This window comes from Gracilinanus agilis, chromosome 6, assembly GCF_016433145.1.
Source record: "Gracilinanus agilis isolate LMUSP501 chromosome 6, AgileGrace, whole genome shotgun sequence".
NCBI classification, from domain to species: Eukaryota; Metazoa; Chordata; class Mammalia; order Didelphimorphia; family Didelphidae; genus Gracilinanus; species Gracilinanus agilis.
Genome location: NC_058135.1, coordinates 275,992,567 through 276,008,334, shown reverse-complemented (window position 1 = coordinate 276,008,334; position 15,768 = coordinate 275,992,567). Strand labels below are relative to the sequence as shown.

The 15,768-nt window shown below is 33.0% G+C and overlaps 1 pseudogene; it reads left to right on the top strand.

Annotated features, from left to right (window-relative positions):
- The first annotated feature begins 3,852 nt into the window (after positions 1-3,852).
- LOC123251870 lies at positions 3,853-4,777 on the top strand (annotated as a pseudogene).
- Positions 4,778-15,768: the final 10,991 nt, after the last annotated feature.

Sequence of the window (15,768 nt, the reverse complement as noted above, 5' to 3'; positions counted from 1 at the left end):
TCATGGCCTCATAGAATGAGTGTTTAATTTTCAGTCATTCTCAAGAGCTTTATGTTCAAATCCTTACTTTGGCACCTAACAGCTGGGGAATTGTGGCAAAAAAAAAAACACACTTAAAATAGCTGAATCTGTTTCATCCTCTATAAAATTAGAATATCTGTATATAAGTGCTGTTGCAATAATGTACATAAGGAGCTTGGCAAACCTTAAGGTAGCTAATAAGTGTATATGTCTATTATTTTCAATCTCATTATTGAAGAAAAGAGCTGACTAATGACTTAATTCCAATTAAGAAAGGTAAGTACAAGCTCTTTTTTTTCCATCTCACTTTTAGTTTCTTTGATCTGAACAGGATCTGAAGCATAACTAAAATATGATCTTCATAATGACATTGAAAATAATGAACCTATTCAAGAAGAGAGATTTAGAAAAGATATTAACTAGGTAAAAAAAGATTCTTTTTACAAAATAACCTTTGATCTCCCTGCCAGCCAAGGTGTGTGTGTGTGTGTGTGTGTGTGTGTGTGTGTGTGTGTGTGTGTGTGTGTGTGTAAATAGGGAGACTTCACTAGCAGTTGGCCAAATAAAGGATTGAATGTAACTTCTTTTTCACCTGCTTCACTTTTTCTGCTTTTAGTCCAGTCATTTCTCAGAACCTCCCATCCACTTATTTTCTTTTAAAAAGTAAAAATTAAACAAAGTCGAGCATCAGTGCAGACAAACATAATAATTGAGGTAACATTTCACACCTGCACTCCCCTCGACTCAAAGATGAGCTTTTATGCTTCAGTAATTTATCCATTTGTATATTTCTATTTAGATATTTGGTTGTAATAAGTATTTTACATTCTTGACAATTTAGAACTTGATCAGAGGATCATAAGTCTCTAATTGGAAAAAATAAAAGAAACAGGATGGGGCTTTAGTTCTTTTGGTGACCATATAGGAATTTTCCAGTTACTAATTTAGTGTCCTACTTCAGAGTATCACTCCTGACTTCAGTCCAATTCAATGAATGTTCTTGAAACAAATATAGTTGCCTAGTGTAATATGTATATATATGATGTATTGGACGTATATATGTGTAAATACCTATGTACACACAAACACACACATATATATACATATAAATTTACATCCATATATGAAATGTATAGCTACAGAGATCATACTTGATCTATGAGAAGCACAGTGCTTAGAGATGATCTTTGATGACAGAAAATTGGAAGATATCTGAAGTTTTAATTTTTTTTTCTTTTTTCTTTCTGATGGAGACTTATCTTTGACAAAGGTAGAAAAATTATAAATAAATAATTGAAATTGAAAATGGGAACATGGAAATTGACTACCTTAGTGGCATTGATGATTTAAAGCTAGGAGGAATAATAGTTCTAGCTTACAAAAAGTACTAAGTATGTAGTATTCAATGACATACACTATTTCCAAAGAACATTAGAAATATCATGAATGATGAAATACTTAAGAAAAACAAACAGCATCTCTGTTTTTAAAGTAGAGAGCAGATGGAAGTATTGTACTATATTTATGCTCAACTTTGATTTCTGGGGAAAATATAGGACAAGCTATTATATGAATAGTTTTTCTATCAAAGCTACGGTGTCATTTTGAAATAGATCATATAGCTTCATTTAGAAGAAATTCTAAAGAATAACCTAATTTTTCTTAATATAATTAGAAATATAGTAAATAATTACCATATTTTAGATGGAATTTACACACAGTTATTAAAGAAATTGAAAAATATTCAATGCATCACTATCTCCCAGATATTGTCCCTGGGGAGGTTAAAGACAGAAAAAAAAGTCCAGTATATTTAGTCATATACATAAAAGTGATTTCACAAAGACTTCCTGTAGGCACACAACAACATAAATAAATAAAAGAATAATAACATGATCATAACATGAGGATAATTTTTTCTGAGGTTGATCTAATGATGACAATGATAGTAATATTAAATATATTGATGCTACCTTGCTCATCTATATCATTTAAATTTTTTCAAAGTATTTTTATAGATATACCATCTAATATAATCTTGGTAGTAACCTTGTGGGAGGGGGGTATTGAAAACATTTACATACCACAAAGGAGCAAGCTGAAGCACAGAAAATTAAATAGTTAAGCATGATGTCAAAATTAGTGTGATAGTCAAGAGTAGATTTCAAGGTCAGTCAGCTTCTTCCAATTATTAATTGTATATTGCCTTCTCACTCATTGGTAGAAGAAGAGCATATGACTATTTGCAAAAAGACAAGAATACCTTGTATGTTGTTCTAGTCTCAAAGATCTATAGATGGAAGATATTTCAGATGTCAACCCTCACATTACAGATAAGGAAAATGAGATCCAGAAATCATAAATTACTTACTGATTGCAACATAAGCAATAAGATTAAGTATTGGTATTTGAACACAACTTCTGAATCCAAAGCTAAAGTTTTTTCCATTATAATGTGTCTACAAAGAACAATCCAGGCAAGCTAGGGAGGTAATATTTTGCATTCAGGAACATTCTTTTAAAAAGAAAAAGAAATAGGGAATACATTTTTAAATTTTACTTAACTTCTTTTAGATTTTAAATTAGGAGTATCAGTCCTCTTGACACCTATTATTGTTTAAATAACCTAGTACCCCCCTAATACTCTCTAATCACAGCTATAACCTACAAAGAAGAGTTTTGCCTGGGCTGGGTCACAGTTCATTCTCAATTTTAAATATATGAAATAATATCATTTACCATATTATCTGTTTCATTTCTCCAGCAAGCAGATCTAGGATGGATATTGCAGTGGGAATATCTGATCAAGAGTCCACACTAAAATGTAAAAGGATAATATAGTTTGATGAATGAAAAGATACTTAAATGGGATGAATTTTTACCACTACTGAATGAATCTCTAAGTATAAAATTTTAAACATCAGATAGTATGGAAAATGTTTAAGGTTATCACATATACCTTAAGTCATATTTTTCACCTATCATATTTTATTGAGCAGATTCTATGTGTAGTTAAAAGAAGTCCAATTGTATAAGAAATTACATTTTTCCCTGAAGGTGCTTAGAACCTAGTAGATCATACAGAATATGGAAAAATTAGGCTGGTCAAGAAGAGAGCATTTGTTAATTAACAAATATGTAGTGTGGATCAAATTATATGGTCATTGTAGCAAGAAGTGGATGGCAATGGAGATGGACTGAATATAGCCAGGAAATGTTAGAGAGAAGAATGAGGGAAAAAATGGGCCCTTAAAAGACTGGTAGGATTCCCATAAGCCCAGAACATTGGGGAGTGGGGTGGACTTTCTAGATTAAAAACAACAACAGCAACATTATGAACAAAGACAGGGAGGCTGATAGGAATAAAGCAATAATGAAAGTCCTATTCAAGACAAATCACAATGTCTTTTTTCTCTCAAATGTTATAGGAAGGCTATAATTTTTGTCATCTGGAAATTATCCCAGAAAATGGAAATATGAGGGAGAATGTCAAATAGCATTTCTATAGGAATCCATGTGATGAAGGATGATTTTACAAGCTTTAACAGACAATTCCATATATCTATATTTCCATCCATGCAAGAAATATATTCATAATATTTTAGTGCAGTTCTAAGCAGAGAGGAAATACTTCATAATCAAAAGATTACTAAATAAAATACCACATAGAATGCTGGAAAGGTGATTCAGCATAAAATAAGAAATGCAGGAGAAATTTTTCATATCATAAAATGTAAGCTTTCGTTTGTTAAAAGAGAAACTGAGCAACATATAAGAAAAGTGATTGACTGGTTTTGAATTCATTATTTCAACAGGCAAAAGAACAACACCATGTCAGAGGACAATCTCACAGTTGTGATGGAATTCATTCTTCTAGGATTTTCTGATCTTCCCAAACTTCAAGGTTTTCTATTTGGGATTTTCTTAAGCATTTACCTGTCTATACTGTTAGGAAATGGTCTCCTCATTATCATAACCAAGATTGATCCAGGTCTCCAAACTCCCATGTATTTTTTCCTTGGGAACTTTTCCTTCTTGGAAATCTGTTACACATCAGTCACCATCCCCAGAATGTTGGCAGATCTCTGGACCCAGAAAGGAACCATTTCATTCATAGCCTGTGCTGTACAAGCTTGCTTCCTTTATATTCTAGGAGCAGCAGAGTGCTTCTTTCTGGCTATGATGGCTTATGATCGTTACGTCGCCATCTGTAAACCTCTTTATTATCCTCTTATCATGAATGACAAGTTATGTGTCCAACTGGTTGTGATTTCATGGGTAATTGGGATTCCAATACTGACAGAAGAGACATTCCAGCTTTTCTCTCTGAACTTTTGTGGTCCTAACAAACTTAATCATGTTTTCTGTGATGCATCACCATTAATAGAATTGGCCTGTGGAGACACATATCAAAGAGAGATTTCTGTCCAAGTTGCTGCACTGGTGTTTGTAATAACTCCCTTTCTATTGATACTCATATCCTATGTTAAAATAATTACCACCATCCTGAGGCTGCCTTCAACCTCAGGGAGATCTAAAGCATTCTCTACTTGTTCCTCTCACCTGATGGTTGTGGGATTATTCTATGGTTCTGGAAGTATTGTGTATTTGCAGCCAAAATCCAGTCACTCAGCAGGATCAGTAAAAGTATTTGCTCTTTTCTACACCACTGTGACCCCAATGTTTAATCCTCTAATATACAGCCTGAGAAATAAAAGATGTCATTGCTGCACTGAGAAAACTGCTTCCCAAGTGAATCAGGTCATGAAGCAATTAGTTAACTCTATGAATTTTGTTTTTCTTTTCTTTTATTCCACAATTCCTACAAAAATACATATCTGGCTATTTTCCATTGCACTGTAAATGTATGCAAATTAGAGTCCATTGTTGTGAGACAGATTATTTAGTTATTAGTTAGGAGACTTAATAGGAAGGGCTGGAGAATTCCAAATGGAATGGGGAAGCAGGAAGTGTGGCTTGCTCTTGGAGACTGACTCCATGATGGTTGGGACAAGCAGTAACTGACCCTGGGAGACCTCAGAGCTGGTGGAGCTGTACCCTGATTCCCTGGGATCTTGGAGAGTGGTGAAGGTTGAAAGCAGAGGACATCAATCCTGCAAGACAGTACTGAGTAGGGAAGTGGCCTGTGATCTGGTGGACAGCTTGCAGACTTCCTCTCCCTACTGGGCTACTTTGGATCATCAGCTCTGGAGGAGTTTGTTCCTGGCATCCTGATAACATCTCTGGACTCTGCTGTGAGGATTCCCACTCCAGTCCTGCTATTCTCTGGGCCCTGCCTGGCTTAGGTCTTAGATGAAAGTAGTTAACCCTCCCCTGACCCTGTGGTTTGCCCTTAGTCTGAAAGTGTAGAAACTCCTATTCCCATCCTTTACTATTGTTTCCTTAATTAAAATTGTTATAAACTCTTGCCATTTGCCTGCTGGTTCCATAGGCCTCTTGCCTAGATGGTGTAGAGTGACTGTTAGGGCCTGCCATTTCTGTTAACAGATACCTCCTTAGCAGTTAAACCCAGTCTCCCTACCTTGTTTGGTCCTGCCTTTTGACATTCCTGTCTCCCTCACACCCCATTGTGAGCCCACAGATTATATTTAGTTAACTTCCCTGGTTATTCCCCTTTATACCATCAAGAGATGTTATTTGAAAATGCAACAAATATTCCTAAAATTGTCGCTTTCTTTTGCTAGATGGCAACTGATGTTGGCCATGTTGTTATTTAAGTGATAAGAAATATCAATGTGTGCCTTAAAATGAGATTCGGGTATATATTTTGGCAGATACACAGAACTACAGAGTATTATAGAAAAAAAAGCAGAGAGAAAAATTGAAAGAAGATTAGTTTACTATTAGGATAAATTAAAGAATTTGAAGATTTTTTAAATGTCATATTCCATCATGAAGCCAGCATGTTATTTTAATTATTTGGCAAATTGTACCATTAGAGCAAATCACTCCATATCTTAATTTTTAATATTTTAAAATATTCAGAAACAATAAAGAGGTTTTCCCCTATAAGTTAATTCTGGATCTCTTGATAATCTATAAAACTCAGAACACATTGAGTTTAATGAGAAAACTTTATTTCATCCAAATAACAAGGAAGAAGAAGTGGTACTTTCATTATGACTGATATTATAATATTTCGCCATTTTCATAATGGAATTTCATAAAATTTTAAATTCATGAGCTGATTCATGTCTATTTATTAAAATTTTTACTGTAAAAGAACTCCACAGCAGATGAGAGCTTAATTTTTCATTAAGGTTGTATTTACTAAAACTCATGCAGTCAGTTATTGCACTGAGGATTGTAGTCCCATGCAACCCAAAGTAGCCCATTTTACTTCTGCTTAATTGTTTTCTTATGAAGTTTCTTCCTTATTTATGACTTAAACTTGTCTCTCTATAGTTTTAATCCATTCCTTATTTGTTTTACTCTCAAAAGTCATGCCAAACATGATGAATAATCCTCCTCAGATGAATGGCCTTCAAATTCATAAAAGCAAGTATTATCTAATTCTTTTATTTTTCTCTATTTTAATCATGCCCAATACCTTAAATCAGAGATGGGCAAACTTTTTAAAGAGGGGCCAAAGGAAAGGAAATGCTCATCTGTCATTCTGTTTCTAAGACAACTCTTTTGAAGTTTCATTGTATTGTATCCTACTCATTGTATTTGTCAGATTTGGAATAATGTCCAGGGGCCAGATAGAACATTTCAGGGGGCCTGCATGTGGCCTGCAGGCCATATTTTGCCCATCATTGCCTTAAATCATAACTTAAATGACATCTTAGAACTCCTAATTTCCAGTTCTTCTTCTTCTTGATGGTTACTAACTTATTAAAGATTTTTCTCACAAGGGTAATGCAGAATGAAATATCACTTCCCATTGCTTGTCTGACAGACTATACTAGAATATGAGTTCTCTAATTCTAAATTCTATGACACATTTAATTCAGTCAAAGATTTCAATTAATTCTATTGTCTTAATATTTCTATGTTGATAGTAAATTTGTCAACAATCAAATCATTCAGATATTTCTCTATTTCATTTTCTTAAATTAATCTGTTTATCTAGTTACAGTAAAAAATTCACTAATATTACAGTTTTTAAACTCATGCACAAACATTAAATATAGCCCTAATAAAACATAATTTTATTATGGGTAGAAAATTTAATATGTATACAACTTTGATTTTTCCTTTTGAATCTTAAAATTTTCATCCACTATTTGTTAGCCCTTTGATTATCCTTTCATTATGAACCAGAAGGTAAAATGGCCTTCAATCCATTATGTGAGGTCTTCCTCCTGAGCTTTACTTGGCCTTTGAATGCCTTTAAAAGAAATACTATCTAAGCTTCCGTTTCTGTCACTGAATCATGTATGAGATATTATAGGCAAGATGGTGGTATACAAATGTTTTCATTATATTCCACACCCTCTCTCTTTCTCCATACAAATATATATATATATATATATGCATTTAGTTATATATGTGTATGCGTGTGTTTACAAATAGAGTTAGATATTGAGAAAAAGAAACAAATAGAGATGAAGATAGATTTGCTATGGTAAATTTGGAAACATGGAAGTTCACAAACATTGATGCCCCATCACCATAGTGTCATTGGAGCACCTTGATGATTAGATATCGATGTTCTTTTAGAGAAAAAAAATCTATGCTTATCTGCCTATCAATCTACTTATATATGAATTCATATACACAGCTATACACATATTAATATACATATTTTGATCAGTTGTTTCAGATATATAATCCCCTATATACTACATATGGCATGTTTTATCTATAGTACACTATATAATGCATAGGAACATATACATATATTTAGATAAAACAAGCTACATATAGTACATCTACATATAGATGTATACATTTCTCATTTTTAATTATCTATAAGCACATATATATGCATAATTTTAATGTGTATCTATACATAAATACACATCTGTATACCAACATATGTATTCACACATGTATAATATACTACATTCAGAATATAGAGTGCACTATATCTAATATGTTATCATTTTATAAACTATACATTTTGCAATACATGTAGCATGCTATAAATTATATATAGGATATAATGTGCTTACTAAGTAGTGAAATGTATACATATAATATGTAGTAGAGGTTTATATATAAATATATACACAGATAAATACATGTTTGTTATATACATACATATATGTAAACAGACTTGTGAGGTAAAATTACATGTGTGCAATTCAACATTCAGGAATTTATGCATTTTCAGGCTTTATCTACATAGATATATCCTACTATATATGATATATATATAGTATAAATATATTTAATATTTGTGCATCAGTTTAAAAACTGTGTAATATTAGTGAGTTTATTTTTTACTGTAACTAGATAAACAGGTTAATTTAAGTATATATAAATATACATTAAAAAATATAAAAGATAACATATACTATATAATATATCCTGAAATAGGTAAATGGGAATAACAAGTAAAAACAAAAGGGATCACTTCTACAAATCCACTAGTGATAGGACACACAAGATAACCTACACAAGGGATGTGGGAAATGGGTAATGAGCAAAGTACACACTCAGGTTGGCAATGGCAGTTGACAGTTTACTGGACATCACCCTAGCCAGGGAAACTCAAGTTTTGGAAGGTATCTAACAGTGGGCTCTTTCTCAGGTTAGAGAAAGACACAGGAAGTAAATAAAAATAGTTTAATAATGAGTTTTAGGGTTGGAGATGTAGGGAAAGGTCACACTAAAACTAGGTATCCATGATCAGACTCCAGGGGCTAGAAAGGTGGGACAAACTCTACTCTGTGCTAACACAGGCTGTCAGGTTCAGCTTGGCAAGTTAGAAGGAGAAATGGGTATCTCACAAATGAGTGCTCCTTAGCTCTAGCGATTATCTAAGGTTTTCCAGCAACACAGGTCCACAGTAAGTAAAATACACAAAGAGATGAAGACAAGGAGCTGAACCAGTTGGGATGTCCACCATCCAGAGTTAAGTTCACTGCTCAAATCTGAACTTCCACAGGATAGATGTTTCTCGTAGGAGACAAATCCACTTTTCTGAGCCCTTCACTGGAGAGAGTTAAAAATCAGCATCTAACTGCCTCAGTCATACCAGAATCACTCTCAGGAAAAGACTTACTTCCTTCTCACTATTCCATGATTGGAACTCTCCAGCACTTGCCTGATAGGCCTGGCGGCTATCTTGCACTAAATGTCTAAAATCCTAATTTTCCTCATAACAATACATACCTTTTAGCACAGCATATACTAAATTTATATTATATAAGGAAGAATACAGATGTGTGTACGTATGCAAATGTGCTATACGCTTATGTATACTATATGTAGTAAGCTTATGCAATGTAATTATTATGTCTATGTGCCCCTATTTATATACATACCATGTATATATAGTATTCAATATGTGTACTGCTGTCTATGGATTATTTGATGAAGACTAGCACCTTTGGGGTGAGATCTTTTCAGTACTGCTCATCCACCTTTGCTCCCTTCTGTCTTCTGTGATGGTGGATATCTTTTTTTTTTTTTTGAGGCTCTTGGAGTTGAAATAAAAACACATTTGAACATTCATCTTTTAAAATTGTTTTGTTCCAAATTCTCTCCCTCCCTATCCCCTTCACTGAGATGGTAAAAAAATCGATTTAGTTGACAAATGTGTAATCATACGACATATTTTTCCATATTGGTCACTTTGTGGAAGAAGATTCATATAAAACTAAAACAAAATTATCAAGCAAAAATCAATCAATCAATCAATAAAAAATAAATAACTAAATAAAGGGGGAAAATAGCATGCTTTGATTTGCATTTAAACTCCATCAGTTCTTTCTCTAGAGGTAGATGGCATTATTTGTCATTAGTCTTTTCAAATTATCCTAGATCATTTTATCATAGGGAATAGTTTAAGCCATGCAAAGCTGAGTATTTTACAATATTGCTATTATTGTATACAGTGTTTTCTTGGTATTGCTCATTTAACTTTGTGTCAATTTATGTAGGCATCTCAAGGGTTTTTCTGAAATCATCATGCTCATCATTTCATATAGCACAATAGTATTCTATTACATTCATATAACACAACCTACTCAGTCATTCCCCAATTGATGGATATTCTCTGAATTTCCAATTATTTACCAGTACAAAAAAGAGGTTCTTTGAAAAATTTTGTCCAAATGGGTCTTTTTCACTTAAAAGAATTCTTTGATATCCATATATAATTGATGTATTGCTACATCAAAAGATATGCAGTTTTATAGCCCTTTGTTATGGTTTCATATTGTGCTCTTAAATGTTTGGATGAATTCATAACCCTAATAGTACATTCATGAACCAATTTTCTTATAGCTGTTGTAGATAACAACATAGCCCCTCCAAAATGAATAATTTTCCCATTCTGTCATATTAGTCAATCTAATAGGTATATAAAAGGTGTTTTAATTTGCAATTCTTTACTCAGTAGTGAATTTGAACATAAAAATAAACATGACTATAGATATCTTTGATTTCTTCATCTGAAAACAGCTTGTTCATATACTTTGACCATTTATCAATAAGGGAATGACTGGTATTGACTCAGTTTTCTATATCTTTGAGAAATGATGCCTATATAAGAGAAATAAATGTTACTTAGAACATGAAATATGTAACTATGGGAAAATATTCAAAATTAAAATTAAAAAACAGAAAAAGAAAAAGAAAGAAGAAAATCAAATTACTAACTAAAAAATAAAAAAGATGAATTCACAACTAATGAAGAAAAAATAATTAGAAATAGTTTCAACCAATTATATGCCAATAAAAATGACAAACAACAAAAAAAAACTTATTCATGCTTCCTTTCTCTTTGTATATTTCTTCTAACTACCCTAATAATGATACAATGCTTTAGTTACAAGTATTTAATTTCTCATGTATGAATGCAAATCATTTAAATTAATTGAATTCTTTAAATTTTATATTCCTTGCTTACCTTTTTTATATTTCTCTTATATCTCAAATGTGAATTTCAATTTTCTGTTCATCTCTGGGATACCAATTAGGTATTTCAATTAGGAATGTTTGAAAGTCTTCTGTTTCATTTAGTTACCATTTCCCCACCTAAAGGATTGTACTCAGTTTCACTGGATAAGATATTATTATTACTATTTGTAATCCCAGGTGCTTTGTCTTCTAGAGCACTGTATTCCAAGAACTCTGATCCTTTAATATAGAAGCTACTAAATCCTGTATAAATCAGACTGTAGGTCAATGGTAACTGAATTTTTCTTTCTGACTGCTTGCAATATTTCCTTCTTGGCCTTGGAGTTTAAGATGTTGGCTATAATATTCTATGGAGTTTTCATTTTGGGATGCTTTTCAGGAGATTACCAGTGTATTTTTTGATCTTTGATATTTTCTTCTTATTAAATAATATGAAGGCCATTATCCTTGATGATTTCTTATGAAATGATTTATAGCCTCTTTTATATTTTGTTCATGGATTTCAAGTAGTCGATTGACTCAAATGATCTCTCCTGCATTATTTTACCAGGTAATTCTTTTTTCCAATGAAATATTTCATTTCTATCTTTTTGCCCTTTTCCAGTCTTTTAAGTTCTATCTTTTAAAATCTATCTTTCTATCTTTTAAAAATCTATCTTTCTATCTTTTAAAATCTATCTATTTTATTTTTGTGGTTTGATACCTCATATCATTAATTTCCCTTTTCCCAATTCTATTTTTAAGGAATGGTATATTTCTATGAGCTTTTGTATCTTCTTTTCCATTGAGCCTATTCTGTTTTTAAGGTGGTATATTTTCCACATTATGTATGTGTGTCCCCATTCACCATTCTAATGACTTTTTCTTGTATCACTTTTATTTCTTTCCCTTGTTTTTTTTGCTCTGCCTTTATTTGATATGTAAATTCCATTTTGAGTTCTTCCTTAGCCTGAGACTAATTTACATTTTTTGAGGTTTTGCATGTCATTGCTTTGATCTCATTGTCTCCTTCTGAGTCTGGGCCTTGTTTTTACTTGTCACCATAAAAAAAAATTTCTATGGTAAGTTGTTTTTTTTTGTTTTTTTTTAACTTGTGTTTTTCCTGTTAAAGTTGGCCTCTGTTTCTATGTTATAGAGGACACTCAACTTCAGATTTTTCTTGCTGTCCTCAGAGCTAGTTCTGGGTGTCTGCTAGTTTTAGTTCTTCTAAAGTGGTATGACCTTAGGAAATGGTGATCAGGGCTCTACTGCCCTGTACTCTGGTTTGTCACTGACCACAAACAATGCTTTCCACCATGGAATGGAGACCAACATCTCTATTCCTGAGTCATCTCCCTTTCCCTGGGATTGTGATCCAGAACCTTGTATTGACAAGTCAATAGAATCCTGCACCTAGTGCAAAAGATCACTCATAATCTTCTCAAAAGTTTCCTACCCCTTGCTGCTTGTGAACTGAGAGCTCTGGAAGTCTTTTCTTACTGTTAATTCAGTCTCCTCTAACACTTGATGTTGTCTTTCACTGGTAAGGCATACTGTGGGCTTCCTTGTGTTTAGACTTGGGGTCCGACTGTGAGTTTATACTAGGGCTTGGAAACTAAAGAGGTGGTACTGAAGGTGCATTGCTTATGCCCAAGGCTGTATCCTTGGACCCTGGTTCAAAACCGTAAGCAGTGAAATGACTGTGTTGGCTTATGGGCTTATGCTGGACTCAGGCCTTCCCCAGTGAAACCAACCCTTCCTTTCAACCTTCAAAGTCTCCTTGACCAGGAAGATTGCCTTTTTATATTCTATTTTTTGGTTCTGCCGCCCCAGAATTAGTTTTCAGGCTTTATTTTAATACCTCTAGAGGGGATTTGGGGAGAGATTAGGACTGGTTTTTTTCAATATAATACTATGATGCAGACTGAAACATAGCATACTTTCCATTTTACAAATAAGGAAACTACTATTAGGAGGACTGATTTTACAATAAATATTTAGGTAATAGTATATCTCAGGCTTCACAATAGTCCCTTGACTCAAGACTCAGGATTTCCCCTCTATTCAAGCTTCCTTCATTAAGAGTTGTTGATATGATTAGACTTTGAGCAAGAACATCTTCTCTCTCATTACTAAATAATAAATGTCATGGGAGAGGAGTGATCCCCATAGAACTGAGAAGGGCAGGAATCATTTCTATTAATAAAAAACAATGAATGATTTCAATTCAAAGATAATTTAGAGGAGAGATTGCTCCCCTACATAGATTTCACTCATGCTTTTTGATATATTGTAAAGCTTAAAGGGAGAAGAATCATGACTTCATGGAAAAGTGTTTTGAATTTTGCAGTATTCAAAGCCTCACTTTGGCACATAACAGCTGTGAAATTTTAGGAAAAATCATTCGGATTGTATGAGTCTCAATCTCTTAATCTCTTAAGTCATAATATCTGAGATATCTACATTGTATTTCTGGTAGAATAACAGATGTAAAAAATGTATGTAGCTAATTTTGGACCTATAATATTTTGAGTAGCCTCATTGAAGAAGAATCCATCTCCTGATGAATAGTATGACTTAATTATATCTAGAAAGATAAGTATGAATACCTTTGCTATCTCACTGTCATTTTTCATTGACCTGAAGGATATCTCAAGCATCATTAATCTGCAATCTTCATGACAATTTTGATATAATCATCCTGCTCAAGGATAGATATTCTGGAAATAAATTGCCCAGGTAATAAAAGATTCTTTTTATAGTATATTCCCTTACCTCTTTGCTGATCAAGGTATATGCATATGTGTGTTGTGTGTGAGTGTAAGAGGACTTTCAAAGTAGTCACAAAAGTGATTTTCTGTATTAATTAATAATTAATTAAAATTATGTAGCTTGTTTTATTCCTGATTCACTTTTTCTGTATTGTATCTTTTAATCAACAGTTAATTTTCCAGAACGCTCTGCCACTTGATTTCCCTTTTAACAAAATAAAATTAAGCACAGGAAAGTATTAGGGCATCTATACATAATGTAACATTCCATACCTTCCTTCATTTCAAGCCACTCTAGTCAAGGGGAATGTAGGCTTTATTTTATTTCTGGAGCTACAATATTGAGAATAATTAATTTGAGGTTAGCTTCATGTTACTGTATTTTTTTATTTAAAATTTAACATCGTGGATGTTCTTTTCCTATTTCTAATTTAAAAAATAAATCTCACTTAATTACACTCCTCAAAGGAGTCTTTCCAAATCCCTTTATTTTCTCATACTCAATTTTCTAGGTAGTATAAAATTTATTTAAAATCTTGTAAGAAATTTTGAGAAAAAAATTGAAAAAAGAGTCCTTTCTTAATGACTACACATTCTCTTTTCATCTTTCATAGGTTCTTTTTTTTAGCTATAGTTATAAATATTTTAAAATACTTGAATTTTTCCTTCTCTCATTAATCTCTTTGCAATATATGCCCTAGAAATTAGACAGCTGAGCCAAAGCATATAAATAGTTTGATGGCTTTTCATGCATAGTACCAATTGATTTGATAGAATGCTTAGATCAATTAACTGCTCCACCAAAAATATTATTATTTGCATTGTCACTCTGAAGCTTCAAAATGGATTATTTATATTTTTTCTCTTTAATAATTTATTGAGTATGAGTTAAGGACAAAATTATATTTATCTTTATTGACATTTTCATAAGTAGCTTGTTTTGATGGTGATTGATTTTGATGTTATTTGAAACAAAGCTATTAGTGCATAGATATTAGCACTCTCTGTTTTTGCAAACAGTATATGTATATATGTATGTTTGTGTGGGGGAAATAAGACTTCTATTGAAAATATTTTCCATGTTTTTCCAAAGAATAGTTCTTTATTCAATCTGCACCAAATTGTTTTCTACATTTTTAATTTAATATCATCAAATTATATATTTCATTCAATTTTTACTCTATATATATTTTCATTTAGTGATATTAGATGTTGTAGGGGCAAGAGCAATAGTCTTCTGACCCAGATGACTTAGATATTGTGTCCATCACTTACAAGATATGTGAAGCTTGACAAGTTGATTAACCTTGGTAAGTTGATGATCTTATCTTTAAGAGATTTTTTCCTTTTTTATTATTCAACATTACTTGGAATATTACTTACTTTTTTTTTATCCTGGGACTCCATTCTAGGAGCATAGGGCCACAACCAGTAGGCAATGGGTCACACAGTCGCTCAGGGTCACCCAGCTGGGAAGTGTCTGAGCCTGGATTTGAACCTAGGACCTTTCGTCTCTAGGCCTGGCTCTCAATCCACTGAGCTAGCCCAGCTGCCCCTACTTTAGGTTGCAGTTTCTTTAGCAGATGTAGTTTTTACAGGGTGGGGTTGCTAGCCCCACGCCCAACCCTCCTCCTTTTTCATCCAGGCTAGGGACCGTCCTTGGCCCAGGAGTGGTAAGGGTGGGCAATGGGGGTCAAGTGACTTGCCCAAGGTCACACAGCTGGAAGTGTCCGAGGCCGGACTTGAACCTAGGACCTCCAGTCTCTAGGCCTGGCTCTCAATCCACTGAGCCACCCAGCTGCCCCACTTACATTCTTACCTGACTCATAATATTGGCATGAAAATTATTTTATGAATTAAAAGTTGCAGTATATAATTACTTCACAAATCTTAAGCAACTATGAATATTTTGACTATTATCATGATGTCTCCTTAATCA